We start from the raw sequence: 14,079 nt of genomic DNA on the forward strand, positions 1-14,079 counted from the left end.
ATAACGCATCCAAGCGTTCCATGAGTTGGCTGTGCTTGAATGTTTAAATTATGGCGACTGTTAGTAATGATAGTGATGTTGATGACATTCCCGAAGTATGATATTCCATTAACATCCCACCTTACATGTATGAAACGGAGGGAGATAAGTTCATTCGACAAAGATGAACAGGACTCGTCAGATTCTGACAATGGCGCTGATCTAGAGACTCCAGTGGAGTATCGTCGGCCTGGTGTAAATGAAGCACAGTTGCTCGAAAACGCAAACTGGTCAGTAATCTTAGTCTGAACAAATCTGCAAATATCGCGTATAAACTACTTTTAGTTTTAAATACCAAACTGAATAGCAGTACAAAATCTAACTGAATAAACGGGGTGGGGGCTAGAATTTTGTACCGATCACTATTTTTTAAAATTCCTTTTCTGCTACATTGTTTCTTCTGTTTTTAATTTTATGTCAAGTCAAGACAATACTTTTAAAAAGGAAACTTACAGATCAGAGGAGGAGTTTTTGGGGGCGGGAAATTAGTTTTCAATTTCTATAACCTGGATTAATCAGTTACTGATTTGGACTTGTACATGTCATAATTGGATGCATGTTCTTCAAAGATATTGACATTGTAAATTTCAAACAGGCAATAGTTTTTTCAAATAATATTAACCTTTTTCCCATACAGGTGCATGTGTAGTAAATTGTGTGCCAATGTCAAACCAGGAGAATATTTTTTTGCCAATCTCAGTCGATTATAGAAGGAAAAATTGAAGAATGTTCCTCTATCTGCTTTACAAACCACGAGGGATACATTGCAAACTGTTTGAACATACATCTCTAACGTTCAAGAAAATGATAGATTAAGGAAAAACGACCAATCTATATGCGAGTACTAATCCTGCAGCGAAAACAAAACAAAAACTCTTGAAGAAAAATGAAAACCTGTTTATAATTCTTTTTTATGAACATTTTTATAATTGCACAATGGAGTAAGTTGAACTTAAAAAGAAAAAGGTCTGCAAATGAAAATGACAAATTTAGGACCAATTCAGCTCTTGTGTGTGTGTGAGACAGCGATAAAAAGATAACACACGAGACGTTACACACCCACCTACTTCAAGGCACGATAAACCAATATGCTACAAAAATAAATACCATGTATGGAGTGATTGGACTCTTGTGAAATTATGTGTAATAACTATACTGTTCAGTAAACTGTAGTTTGCCCTTTCAGAGTCTATCGACTCATAGCTTATAGAGTATTTGTCCGCTGGCTGTGTAGTTGTCACGGAATTGTAAAAATTCTTTTATTTACTAAATACATGTACTCGGGTTTCGTTTTTTGTGTACAACGATACCCGAGTGATATATGTATAATGTGTTGCATTTCGAAATAGTGAGTTCGGTTCATCCTATGCCGCACGTGCGAACTGATCTCGATGGGAAGAACCGAATGCCTTCAGTGCACAGACTATATCTGTGTACAAATACCTCACTGTAGGTAAAGCTCTTCACATTACGGATAATCTTGTCAGTCAGCGGTCTACTATAAGGACTTGCATATCTTCTGCTGTAGAGGTATGTAAGTTTATTAATTTCTTGCATACAAGTTATAATTATTGCATTACCACGTTTATTTTTGTATGTTTGCAATGTAGCTTTGGTTTCCGCAGTATAATGCAAATATTATTCTTGTTTGCGACTTAGCACGGGATTTATATTAGTAATATAAAGCTACATTTTTAATAAATGTGTAGTAGAGTAGGATTCTTATCGAGCAGGGTTAAGTTTATTTCTGAAACTTTTTTGTAATTATCGTGCCCATAATGTAATCTGTATAACTTACCGTGTATAACGTGAATACGTTTTTATGCCCATGTCATGTATAGTACACGGCATTGAATATATTTTCAGCTGTACGGAGTGCGTAGAGCTGACCAGAGTGGGTACAGCTGTATAGAGCGGTCCGGAGTGTGTACTTTTGTGTAGTGTCTAGACTGACTAGAGCGGCCAGTGTGGTCGGAGTAGTCGGACTGATCGGAGTGACCCGAGCGTTCAAAGTTATCGGAGTGATCGGGGTCGATGTGGTGCAAGCTGTAAAGCCAACTACAGGAATTAATTGTTGCAGCTGTATAGCTGAAATAAGCACCCATGGAGCTGAAATAAAGTGTGCTGATGACAGTGTATCTCCTTACATATATTACCCGTGGGCTAATTTTGGGGTTCGTAAAACCCAATGTATCTTTCGGGACGTTAAAGATGATTGGTATATCTGTCCCTTTTTTTATCTGTCCCTTTTTTTATTGCATCATGTCATTCAGTGAATTCATTTTACTATACGAGTAAAACTCTACATTGTATACTAGCTGAGTAAACCATATCCATCTCTTCAGTGTGAAATCATTGTGAATCATTCACCCCTTGAATTTGTATTTTGTAAAGTAATTTATTTGTATTTTTCATTATTTAGTCTGTGCTTTCTTATGTTAATTAATCCAATATTTATATTACATTATACGCACACATTATTCATAATTATTTGCTCATTCAAGTCATTCGTTATTAAACATTGTATTTATATCATTGTCAAAAGTGTTCTGTTGTTAATCCAGAAATTCCACCCGGTTATCTTGTTACAGTAATGAGCACGATTCGCAAGACCTTCCCATCTGAAACCTACACAGGATTCAAGTATCCCCGCAGCTGACTGACGAATCTCAAAGCTTATTACATTTTTAGAAATGTGTGTGAATACATGCGTATAATAGCAAAATAATACATCAGAAGCTCCGAAATTTGTATGAAGTGTTTTGAATGTTATACAATGAATGTGAAAGGATTTTACAAAATGCCTACATAATATTGTTTGTACGAAAAGGTAACGCTGGTGTCCTAAGGTGCATAAAGCGAAGTGCTTCCAATGCCATATAACGAATTTGAATACAATTTGAATGATTAATCAGATCAAAGATATCCATCTTTCACTTAGATAGGACCAAAACTAAAACTTACCAAGGCCGTTTTAATATCATAGAACCCATTTTTTTTTATCTTTTTTTACATGGATATCTTTGACCTGAGTAATCCGATGAACGATATCAAATTCAAAAATGGCAGTATTTAAGCATAATTGTATTATGCATCTGTGCTTGATTTGAACGGAATGGGACCAATACGAAAGAGTCGAAAGGCCTTTCAAAGTACAATTGCAATAGAGAGAATTTGAGAGTAGTCTCGAGATGCTGGTTTTGCATCGTAGAATGTCAATGCAATGGAAGTGTTTTATATGCTTGTCTCCCTCTCCCATGGCTGTCGGCGTCATCGTCGCGGAGGTGTAACAACCACATTTTGTGGTTGGCTAACTGGACAGCCACAAAGTTCATATGAAAGTGTTTGAAAGCAAATAGAACATGAACGATATTCCGTGTCTTCTTCCCTGGTGCCGGTTGCACGGTGACAGACATGTATTATCCTTTGGAAGTGTTGGAAAGCAAAAAACATACGTGTCTTCTTCCCCGAAGGCAAGGTTTTCAAAGACGCACTTCCTTTGGAAAGGTTGGAACGTAAATAGAACATGAACGATGCAAAAAAATGTCTTCTTCTTCCCCGATGACAAGGTTTTCAAAGACGCACTTCCTTTGGAAAGGTTGGAACGTAAATAGAACATGAATGATGCAAAAAACGTGTTTTCTTCTTCCCCGATGGCAAGATTTTCAAACACGCACTTCGTTTGGAAAGGTTGGAACGTAAATAGAACATGAACGAAATTCCGAGTCTTCGTCGTCTTGTTCTTCTTGTGTGGGGGGGGGGGGGTTATTAGGATAGAAACTGGCGAGTTAAAAACTGGTGAAAAGTTTGGACTTTGTTTATTCCAGTAGATGTTGGACATTTTTGTCAGTGCATGTCAGAAACTTGCGAGCTAAAAACGGGTTAAAAGTTTGGACTTAGGAATGATTACATTTATTTTAAGATTGAATATATACTTAAAGGGACTTAATTTATGCATTGTTCATTTGTCCATTGAATCTTTTGTGTCAACCAAATATGGAGACTAGTGGGGGGAAAAAATAACATTTTTTTCCTAATCAGATCATGATTGAGATTACAGCTGAGGTCACCGATATGGAGAATGTGGATCAGACCTTTACAAAAGTTGCAGTCACAGTATGGGGTGAGTGATGAAGCGCACCAACACCAGTAAGCTACCGTAAGGGTCAGGTCCACATGGAGACCCAGACAGACGACTCCTGTATCTCTTTGACAAAAAAGTGTGTACAGCAAGATGTACCCTTGGAAAGATTTTCAGTTAACACTCAAACATCATAAAACTTAGTTGTAAGTATTATATGTTTATGTGTATTTGTAACACCAGTAATGATACTCTCCATTTCTTCACTGCGTACATCCATCTAAAACATTATCTCCTCTTTAACCTGTGCGTGTAAATGAACTTTCATCCATATGGTAAACATTGTTTTTGAAATAAAAATAACACAACTGGAATCAAATAATCAAATAACCATGTTTTTACATTTGTGAATGCAGCCCACCTCATAATATATATATATATATATATATATATATATATATATATATATATATATATATATATATATATATATATAGTTCTGTATTGTTATTTATTTTTAAACCCAGGAGACGCCATGCAAAACTACAGGCCAATTGTGATATGCCTAGACATAAGACCCGCACATGTGGAGTCCAGGTAGCACCATAGTGCAGACCATCTGTTGTGCAGTGCAGTCGCCATCATCGGACAAGCACCCAACCAGGCATCAACCTCAGCTCTGAAGTAGATGTACCAGGTGTGGAAAGTTTATAGGAAGCAGACGCTGGTGATGATCCCAGCTAGACTCCTTATGTAGCCGAGGACCATAATGAGGAATCTAGAACAGACCCACACAAGGCCTTGAAGTATATTGTGTTTGAAATGTCATTGATGAAACTGCTTGAGGTTGTCTCGGAAAAGTTAAGGTAGGTTTTTGGCCACTTTTGGGTACATTGTTGGGCAAATTTTTGCCCCAAACCAGATAACATGTAGGTTTTGGGCAGATTTTTGCCCAACGTTGGGCAAATTTTTGCCAAAGTGGGAAAGTATATTCCCATCATGGAAAATGCTAATTTCATGCAGAGAAACGATAATTAAACGCTTGTATGAAGTGTTTTGAATGCATATAATGAACTTGAATGGAATTTGAAATTTTTCAAAGAGTGCAATTTGACGAAATGCCTTATATTATTTGCTGAAGTGTTTTGAATGTCATACAATGAATGTGTAAGGAATTTGACAAAATGCCTACATAATATTGTTTGTACGAAAAGGTAACGCTGGTGTCCTAAGGTGTACGAATCGAACTGTTTTGAATGCCATTAATGAATCTGAGTAGAATTTTGAAAGTGGCAATTTGACGAAATTTGTATGAAGTGTTTTGAATGTCATACAATGAATGTGAAAGGAATTTGACAAAATGCCTACATAATATTGTTTGTACGAAAAGGTAACGCTGGTGTCCTAAGGTGTACGAATCGAACTGTTTTGAATGCCATATAATGAATCTGAGTAGAATTTTGAAAGTGGCAATTTGACGAAATTTGTATGAAGTGTTTTGAATGTCATACAATGAATGTGAAAGGAATTTGACAAAATGCCTACATAATACTGTTTGTACGAAAAGGTAACGCTGGTGTCCTTAGGTGTATAAAGCGAACTGTTTTGAATGTCATATAATGAATTTGAGTAGAATTTTGAAAGTGGCAATTTGACGAAATTTGTATGAAGTGTTTTGAATGTCATACAATGAATGTGAAAGGAATTTGACAAAATGCCTACATAATATTGTTTGTACGAAAAGGTAACGCTGGTGTCCTAAGGTGTACGAATTGAACTGTTTTGAATGCCATATAATGAATCCGAGTAGAATTCTGAAAGTGGCAATTTGACGAAATTTGTATGAAGTGTTTTGAATGTCATACAATGAATGTGAAAGGATTTGACAAAATGCCTACATAATATTGTTTGTACGAAAAGGTAACGCTGGTGGCCTAAGGTGCATAAAGCGAAGTGCTTCCAATGCCATATAACGAATTTGAATACAATTTGAATGATTAATTAAAGATATCCATCTTTCACTTAGATAGGACCAAAACTAAAACTTACCTAGGCCGTTTTAATATCATAGAACCCATTGTTTTAATATTTTTTTACATGGTTATCTTTGACCTGAGTAATCCGATGAACGATATCAAATTCACACTCTCCCATGGCTGTCGGCGTCATCGTCGTGGAGGTGAAACAACCACATTTTGTGGTTGGCTAACTGGACAGCCACAAAGTTCATATGAAAGTGTTTGAATGCAAACAGAACATGAACGATATTCCGTGTCTTCTTCCCTGGTGCCGGTTGCACGGTAACAGACATTTATTATCCTTTGGATTGGAAGTGTTGGAAGGCAAAAAATATATAACGTGTCTTCTTCCCAAGTGTACACAAATTTGCAGCATCAGAGGTTTAATACTGGAACTTGTTTTTGTGTTCAGACTTATTGTCTATGTGGCTTTCATAGAAGTTGGACAAGTCAACCAATGCATCATTCCATGACATGGGGAAATTTAATTGTTTCAGCAGCGGGTTTTTTAAGTGGCAACAGACCAGTGAAAAATTTTTAACTTTCTGAGCCATGCTGGAATTGTTGGGATGAGTATGAGCTCTTACATTACAATCCAGTCGTATTTTATTGTGCCTGCAACACTGTCACTATGGGAGTATAGACAGCAGCTGTACCTAGATGAGGTGCGGGCCATATGACAGTCGTTTAAGCTGGGTGGAGATGCCAGGTGTTCCTCCCCAGGCCACACTGCCAAATATGGCAGTTATACTTTGATGGATGTCCAGACATCAAAAGTTGTGGATATCCAGCTTGTGCAGGTATGTGATTTTGTTATAAAAAAAATTTTCAATGAATTCTGTTGTTTAAACTAGTACATTAAAGAAAAATTAGTGTGTACATAATCAGACATATATGTATTGTATAATAGTTTTTTCTTCCTGGAAACAATATTACTCACAACAAATACAAATTAGAATACTATATACTAGTGTAGGGGAAGCCGGGGCTAGTTCATACTGGAACAAGTTGATACAAGCGGTATTACTTCCTTAGTTATTTTCAGGAAAGCTCTATCTTGTATCTATTTTTAGATGCACGCGAGATATCTAAGCTGCATTTCCGGCAAGCCGTAAACCTCGTTGGTCTTCGAGTTATCGGATGTTTTTAATTTGCGAGTTGCGTTGAAAACTTTTTGAAGATTTCTTTGCTAGCATTTTGCGAAAGCACGGTAAGCACGACAAATATAATTTTAATACCATTTTATGCATAGATGTTTCCGCTTTTAAACAGAAAAGTGTCGTTCAGTTCCTGCTCTTCCATGTAAAGTAACAAAGAAATTTAGCATGGCCTACCTATCGGGGCTAATTGATACACATGTGCCGGTGCTAGTTGATACTGTATCAACTAGCCCCATAGGCTTAAATGTGTACATTATTGCAGGGCCTACATGTGTACATTAAAGCATTTTATTAATTTATAGGAATAGGACTATGTTTGATGTGCTTCAACGTGTTTGATGAATTTGATGTGATTTAATTTTCATACTCAGATCCAGATTCATACTCGAAATCAACCGTGTTCATATTCATATTCGTAATCATTCATATTCATATCCATATATTTGTGTTAATTTATTTTATCTTGAGTGTTGCACAAATGTATGCCTAATGTGAACATGAATATGAATATGCATGGTACTTGACAATTATTTACACTTTACTGTTTTAGATGGTACGAACGTATAAGCGGAAAACCACTCGAGGAGCTGGGCTAGATGTTTTGGAACGTGCTTCCGATGAAGTTTTGAACCAGAACCGACCTCTGCGGCAAGTCGCTGATGCATTTGGAATAGATAAGATGGAGCTTTATCGATTCTGCAAGAAGAAAAAAGAACTGGCAGCTTCTGGAGAGGGTGAAATAAAGTGCGGCTATGCTCGGCCAAGACAACTGTTTTCCGACGCTAAGAAAAAAAAGAGTTTGTCACATATCTGCTTGATGCATCTAAGATGTTTTTTGGCTTGTCACCAAAAGAAACACAAAAACTGGCTAATGAATTAGCAGTACACCTCAACAAAGAGATTCCAAACAACTGGAAAGCTAATCTGTCAGCAGGTGATGATTGGTTTTCAGGGTTTATGAACCGCCACAGCAGTGTTCTGTCAGTGCGTAAACCGGAAGCCACCTCCATCGGTCGTATCACCAGTTTTAACCGTACAAATGTAAATTTGTTTTATGACAATCTGGAGAACTTATACAGGCGTTTCCATTTTCAACCACAGGCCATACTGAATGCTGATGAGACATGCCTCACAACAGCACAAAATCCTGGCAAAATTTTAGCACCAAAAGGTGTTAAACAGGTGGGAGCTGTAACAAGTGCTGAAAGGGGGACTCTTTTAACTCTGTGTTGTGCAATAAATGCATTGGGCCATGCCATTCCTCTGATGTTCATATTCCCAAGGATGAGGTACCAAGAGAGATCGATTGATTGATTGATTTTTAACGGCGCATCAGCACTGTAAAGCTATTTAGCGCCATACAAAGTGTTATTTGTATAATCTTTTAAAACTTATAAAAGGTCCTATATCTACCAGCGATATAAAAGAATAAATGGTTGAAATTAAAAACGGTAAAATGGTAACGGTGCAAAATAAAGCTTCCCGATCAACGGGAGAGGTAAATGTTCTAAGTTAATGAAAAAAGATGAAAAGGTATTAAAATGGGACGGTATATATATTGCATAAAACTGCACAAGGTGATAGCATAAAAGTCAGAGTTTAGAGTAAATATTTACGGCTTTCAGGAACTCTATAATACGAGTGATGTTAATAGTATCAAAAAGTTCTTTCATGTCATGCACAATGTAATAACGATCGCGCGTAGGTTACAGGTCAAAGCACTCTATCATAAAGTGCCTGACAGTGAATGGTTCATTGCAAGAAACGCACTCTGGTGGGTCTTCACCTTTTAGTATGTGGGTGTGGGTGATATAAGTATGACCAATTCGGATTCTTGCAATGACTACCTCCTCCCTACGCATGGTTCTGTAGGAAGGAGTCCATTCTCCTAGGGTTGGCTTGATTGCATGAAGTTTGTTATTTACAGCATCATTCCATGATGCCTGCCACTTCTGACGAAAGAACTTTCTCATACAAGGTTTAAAATCAGTATACGGTATTTTAAAATCAGATTGCTCTAGAGTAAGGGCCATTTTAGCAGCGCGATCTGCTTTTTCGTTACCTTTAATACCAATGTGGCTAGGTAACCAACAGTATATTATATTGTGGTTGACACTCAGCTCGGTATTTTAGATGAGTATGCTTTTCAATAATGGGTTCTCCAGTTTTCTATTGTGTAGTAACTGGAGTACTGATAGCCAGTCGGAGAAGATGATACTGTTTAAAATGTTTCTTTTCTATCTGTTGCAGAGCAAGGTCTATTGCTCTGATCTCGGCTGTAAAAATTGATGCTCCAGTTGGTATGCGAACTTGCGTTGTATGATTTCCACAAACAAAGGCTGCAGCAGCCTTTTCCTCATCCTTTGATCCATCAGTGTAAATTCGTGTGTAGTTTTTAAATTCGGTGAGGAGTTCATGGTAAGAGTTGTGGAAGACAGAAGGGTTTGTTTCGGATTTTTTTCCATCGTGTAGCGTAAAACGTACTTTTGGTTGTTTAATTAGCCAGGGTGGTGTTTCGGACATAGACGTTTTCTGAATTTTAGACAGATCTATATTTGTAGTGTCAAGGCTGGATGATATTCTAATGCCAAAGGAAGGTATGGCGTTTGGTTTATTTTCGTATAAAGTTTTGTATTTGGGTTGAAAAACAGCCGAAAAAGCAGGATTTAGAGGGTTTGATTTTAATTTGAGAGCATACTGTGCGGAAAGCATTTCTCTACGATGCGATAACGGTGGTTCATTCGCCTCAGCTAGAAGGCTTTCACACGGGGATGTTTTAAATGCTCCCAGAGCCAGTCTTATTCCCTGATGATGAATTGGATCAAGCATTTTAAGATATGACTTTCGGGCTGAACCATACACAACGCAACCATAGTCTAGTTTGGAGCGAATAAACGTTCTGTATAAATTTAGGATGACTTTTCTATCAGCACCCCAGTCAGTGTGCGCTACTACTTTAAGTAGGTTAAGTGCTTTTAAGCATTTAGCTTTTAAGTTCTTTAGGTGTGGAATAAAGGTCAGTTTTCTGTCAAAGAATATACCTAAAAATTTGGTTTCCTCAACAACTGGAATAGGTGTTCCATGCACCGTGAGGTTCGGTTCATCGTGATCATTTCCTAACTGACAGAAATGCATACATACCGTTTTTGATTTCGAGAATTTGAAACCGTTTGCATTGGCCCAATTTTGAATTTTGTTTATATTTTGCTGCAGTTGTCTTTCAATTGTATGCATGTGCTTTGACCGATAACATATTAGAAAATCATCAACGTATAACGAGCAATCCACACCAGGAGTCAAACACTTGGTGATGCTATTAATTTTTATGTTAAAGAGCGTCACAGATAAAATACTGCCCTGGGGCACACCCATCTCCTGCTCGTGCAGATCTGAGAGGGTAGAGCCCACTCGTACTTTGAATTCTCTGTCGGAGAGAAATTTGGATATGAAAGAGGGCAGACGGCCTTTTAGACCTAGATCGTTCAGGTCATTTAGTATCCCGTACTTCCATGTCGTGTCATAGGCCTTTTCTAAATCAAAGAAAACCGCTACTAAATGTTCTTTCTTAATAAATGCATCGCGAATAAATGTTTCCACTCTAACCAGATGATCATTGGTGCTCCGGCCATATCGAAAGCCACTTTGGAAAGGAGATATTAAATTGTTAGTTTCCAAATACCAGACAAGCCGAGAATTGATCATTCGTTCCATTGTTTTACACACACAGCTTGTGAGTGCAATTGGTCAATAGCTGTTGGGGTCTTGGCTATCTTTACCGGGTTTGGGGACTGGTATTACAGTTGCTTCTTTCCAGATTTTTGGTACATTACCAGTAATCCATCAATCATTGAAGAGTTTCAAAAGAGATGTTAATGATGATTCTGGAAGGTGTTTCAGAAACTGGTAACGTATCTCGTCAGGCCCAGCGGATGTATCATGGGCCTTATCTAAAGCCTCCCTAAGCTCCGATAGTGAGAACAATTGATTATAACTTTCCGAGTTGTTGGATGTGAATTTTAAAAGTGACTTTTCTTTTTGAGTTTTAAGTTTTCGGAAGGCTTCTGAATAATTAGATGATGAGGAATTTTTCGAGAAACTGTCAGCAAGAATATTTGCAATGTCACGTTTTGAACTAAAGTTGTTATTGTTCAGTGTCAGATGTCGGAGAGGGTTTTCCTTTCTCTTTCCGTTTATTTTGCGTATAGTGTCCCAAAGTTTCTTAACAGGAACGAGAGTTTAAAGAAGAAACATACTTCTTCCATGATGCTCTTTTACTTTCTTTGATTATGCGGCGAGCTTTGGCCCGGGCAATGCGATATATATTTAAGTTTTCAGGCGTCGGATGATTATTAAATTTCCTTAATGATTCTCGGCGTAGTCTAATGGCTTCCTTACATTCCTTAGTGACCCAAGGTTTTTGGGTTCTTTACAATATGGCGAGGGCTTGGGAACGGATTCTTCTGCAATCTCTATTAAAATAGATGTAAAATGCTGAATGGTGTCGTCAACATTGAATACTGTATCCTCATTCAGCCTAGTTTTGCAGAGTGTTTCAAACTTGGCCCAGGCGGCCTTCTTTAAATTCCATTGTGGAATTACTTCATCGACTGTAGAGTTAAGATTTACAAGTAAGATTGGGAAGTGATCGCTGCTGTGAAGGTCATCAGCGACCTTCCATTCATAGTCCAAAAACAGCGAAGAAGAACAAATTGTCAAATCGATGCATGTGTATGTACCCGTGCCTGGGTGTAAATATGTAGGTGTTTTGGTATTATATAGACACAGATCGTGTCTAGAAATAAAGTCTTCAACTTTGTGACCTCTGTCACTTATATGATTTGATCCCCATAAAATGTTATGGGCATTAAAATCCCCGAGTAAAACAAAGGGTGCGGTAAGCTGTTGAACAAGATTGTCGAGTTCGTTTGGTACTAGGTTAGTGTTTGCTGGTAAATAAATAGAGCAAAATGTAATCACTCGATGTAGACTGACGCTTACAGCAATGGCTTGTAAATTGGTATTTAAATGAATGAAGCTATGAGGAGCTCTGTTGTTCACAATAACAGAAACTCCTCCTGATGCCCTATCAACATTTGGAGAGCAGGTGTTAAACAGGGAGCAGTTTTTAAATGTGATATTGTCCGTATCTTTCAAGAATGTTTCTTGAAGGCATAGTACCGCAGGATCATGTTCGTTTAAAAGCAGGAGAATATCATTGTAATTTGCTTTAAGTCCTCGACAATTCCATTGTATGATAGTGTTTTTCATTATAAATTTAAATGAAAGATTGTGGAGCTAGGTTAGACCTTTCGCAGTGGGAATTTGTTTGGTTATTTCTCTGGAGGAAGTACGGGGGTGAATGTTTTGTTGTTAGGTCTGGAGCTACCTTGAGCGCATAGAGCAGATTCTTCTGCATCCATGCTCTCAATGTCTCCAAACCTGTTATATAATTTGATGGGGTCGTCTGACCCCTTTTGTTGTCTGTTTCCATGCGATTTGTTTTTGCTTTTTGGTGATCTCGGTTGTTGGTTATTGCTGAAAGTAGTTTGTGTAGATGCCGTGTTTTTCTGTGATTGGTAATGAGGGGTGTTTGAGCTTGGTGTTGAATCGGGTGCTTCTGTGTTTGAGCGTCCTTCGTTGTTTTAGGATTGCTCTTCACTACAGTGGAGAAGGATGGGCCAGGATGGGCTGTTTTCGCCTGTACAAGTTATCTGGCTTCTGGATAGGGAATATTATTTGTGTACTCTACCCTCTGAATTTCCTTCTCCTGTTTCCAGGTATCGCAATCCTTGGAATTTGCGTGGTGCTCTTTTCCACAGTTGACACAATGAGGAGTTGCTCTACAGTCAGCTTCCTGATGAGAATTTTCTCCGCAAAGGCCACATATTTGGGTTTTAGAGCAGCGGTCTTCGTGATGGCCGTATTTTTGACACTTATAACATCGAAGGGGGTTGGGAATGTAGATCTCAACCTTCACTTGCAAGAAGCCAACTTTGACCACTTTGGGTACTGTTGGCTTGTTGAAGGTGAGAACAATGGTGTTGGTGTCCTGTAGGTTGTTATTACGTTTAATACGTATTCTGCGTACTGCAGTGACAGCTTCATTTTTCATTCCTTCAATGATATCAGCGTCGGTGACTCCAGCCAAGTCACGACAGAGAATCACGCCTTTGGACGTATTCAGTGTGGTGTGAGCGAATATCGAAGAATGTTTTTATTTTCTTGATATTGTTTGTCTCACCTCGTCGTTCACATTCCACAAGAAGGCAACCCGATTTCATTTTTTTGACGCTTTTTGGTGTTCCAATCAGACCTGTAATTGTTTTCTCGATCACAAACGGAGAGAGTGAGGTAAGCGGTTTCGTGGCATCTTTTGACTGCATGACCATGAAGCGTGGAAATGACTCCACACTACATGGTTCGTCGTAGAGTCAGATAAAGGTTTCGTTCTCTTGTTTTGATTTTTTTTGGAATTATCCATGATGGCTAGATTAAAAATTCAGCACCCGTGCTCACCGCCCACCAAGGAGCGGTACCAAGAGAGACTTGTTGATGACGATCCACCAGGGTGCATTGTAAGCTGTCACAAATCTGGTTGGATAACAAAAGAAAACTTTCTTCTCTTTCTTCAGCATTTCGTTAAACATACCAAACCATCCATTACCCAGCCAGTTCTTCTATTATTAGACAATCATGAATCTCACATCTCCGTTGAGAACATCCAGTTTGCAAAGGACAATGGAGTGCACTTATTATCTTTCCCACCTCATTGTTCTCACCG

This window comes from Sinohyriopsis cumingii, chromosome 16 (assembly GCF_028554795.1).
Source record: "Sinohyriopsis cumingii isolate HCF-2022 chromosome 16, ASM2855479v2, whole genome shotgun sequence".
NCBI classification, from domain to species: Eukaryota; Metazoa; Mollusca; class Bivalvia; order Unionida; family Unionidae; genus Sinohyriopsis; species Sinohyriopsis cumingii.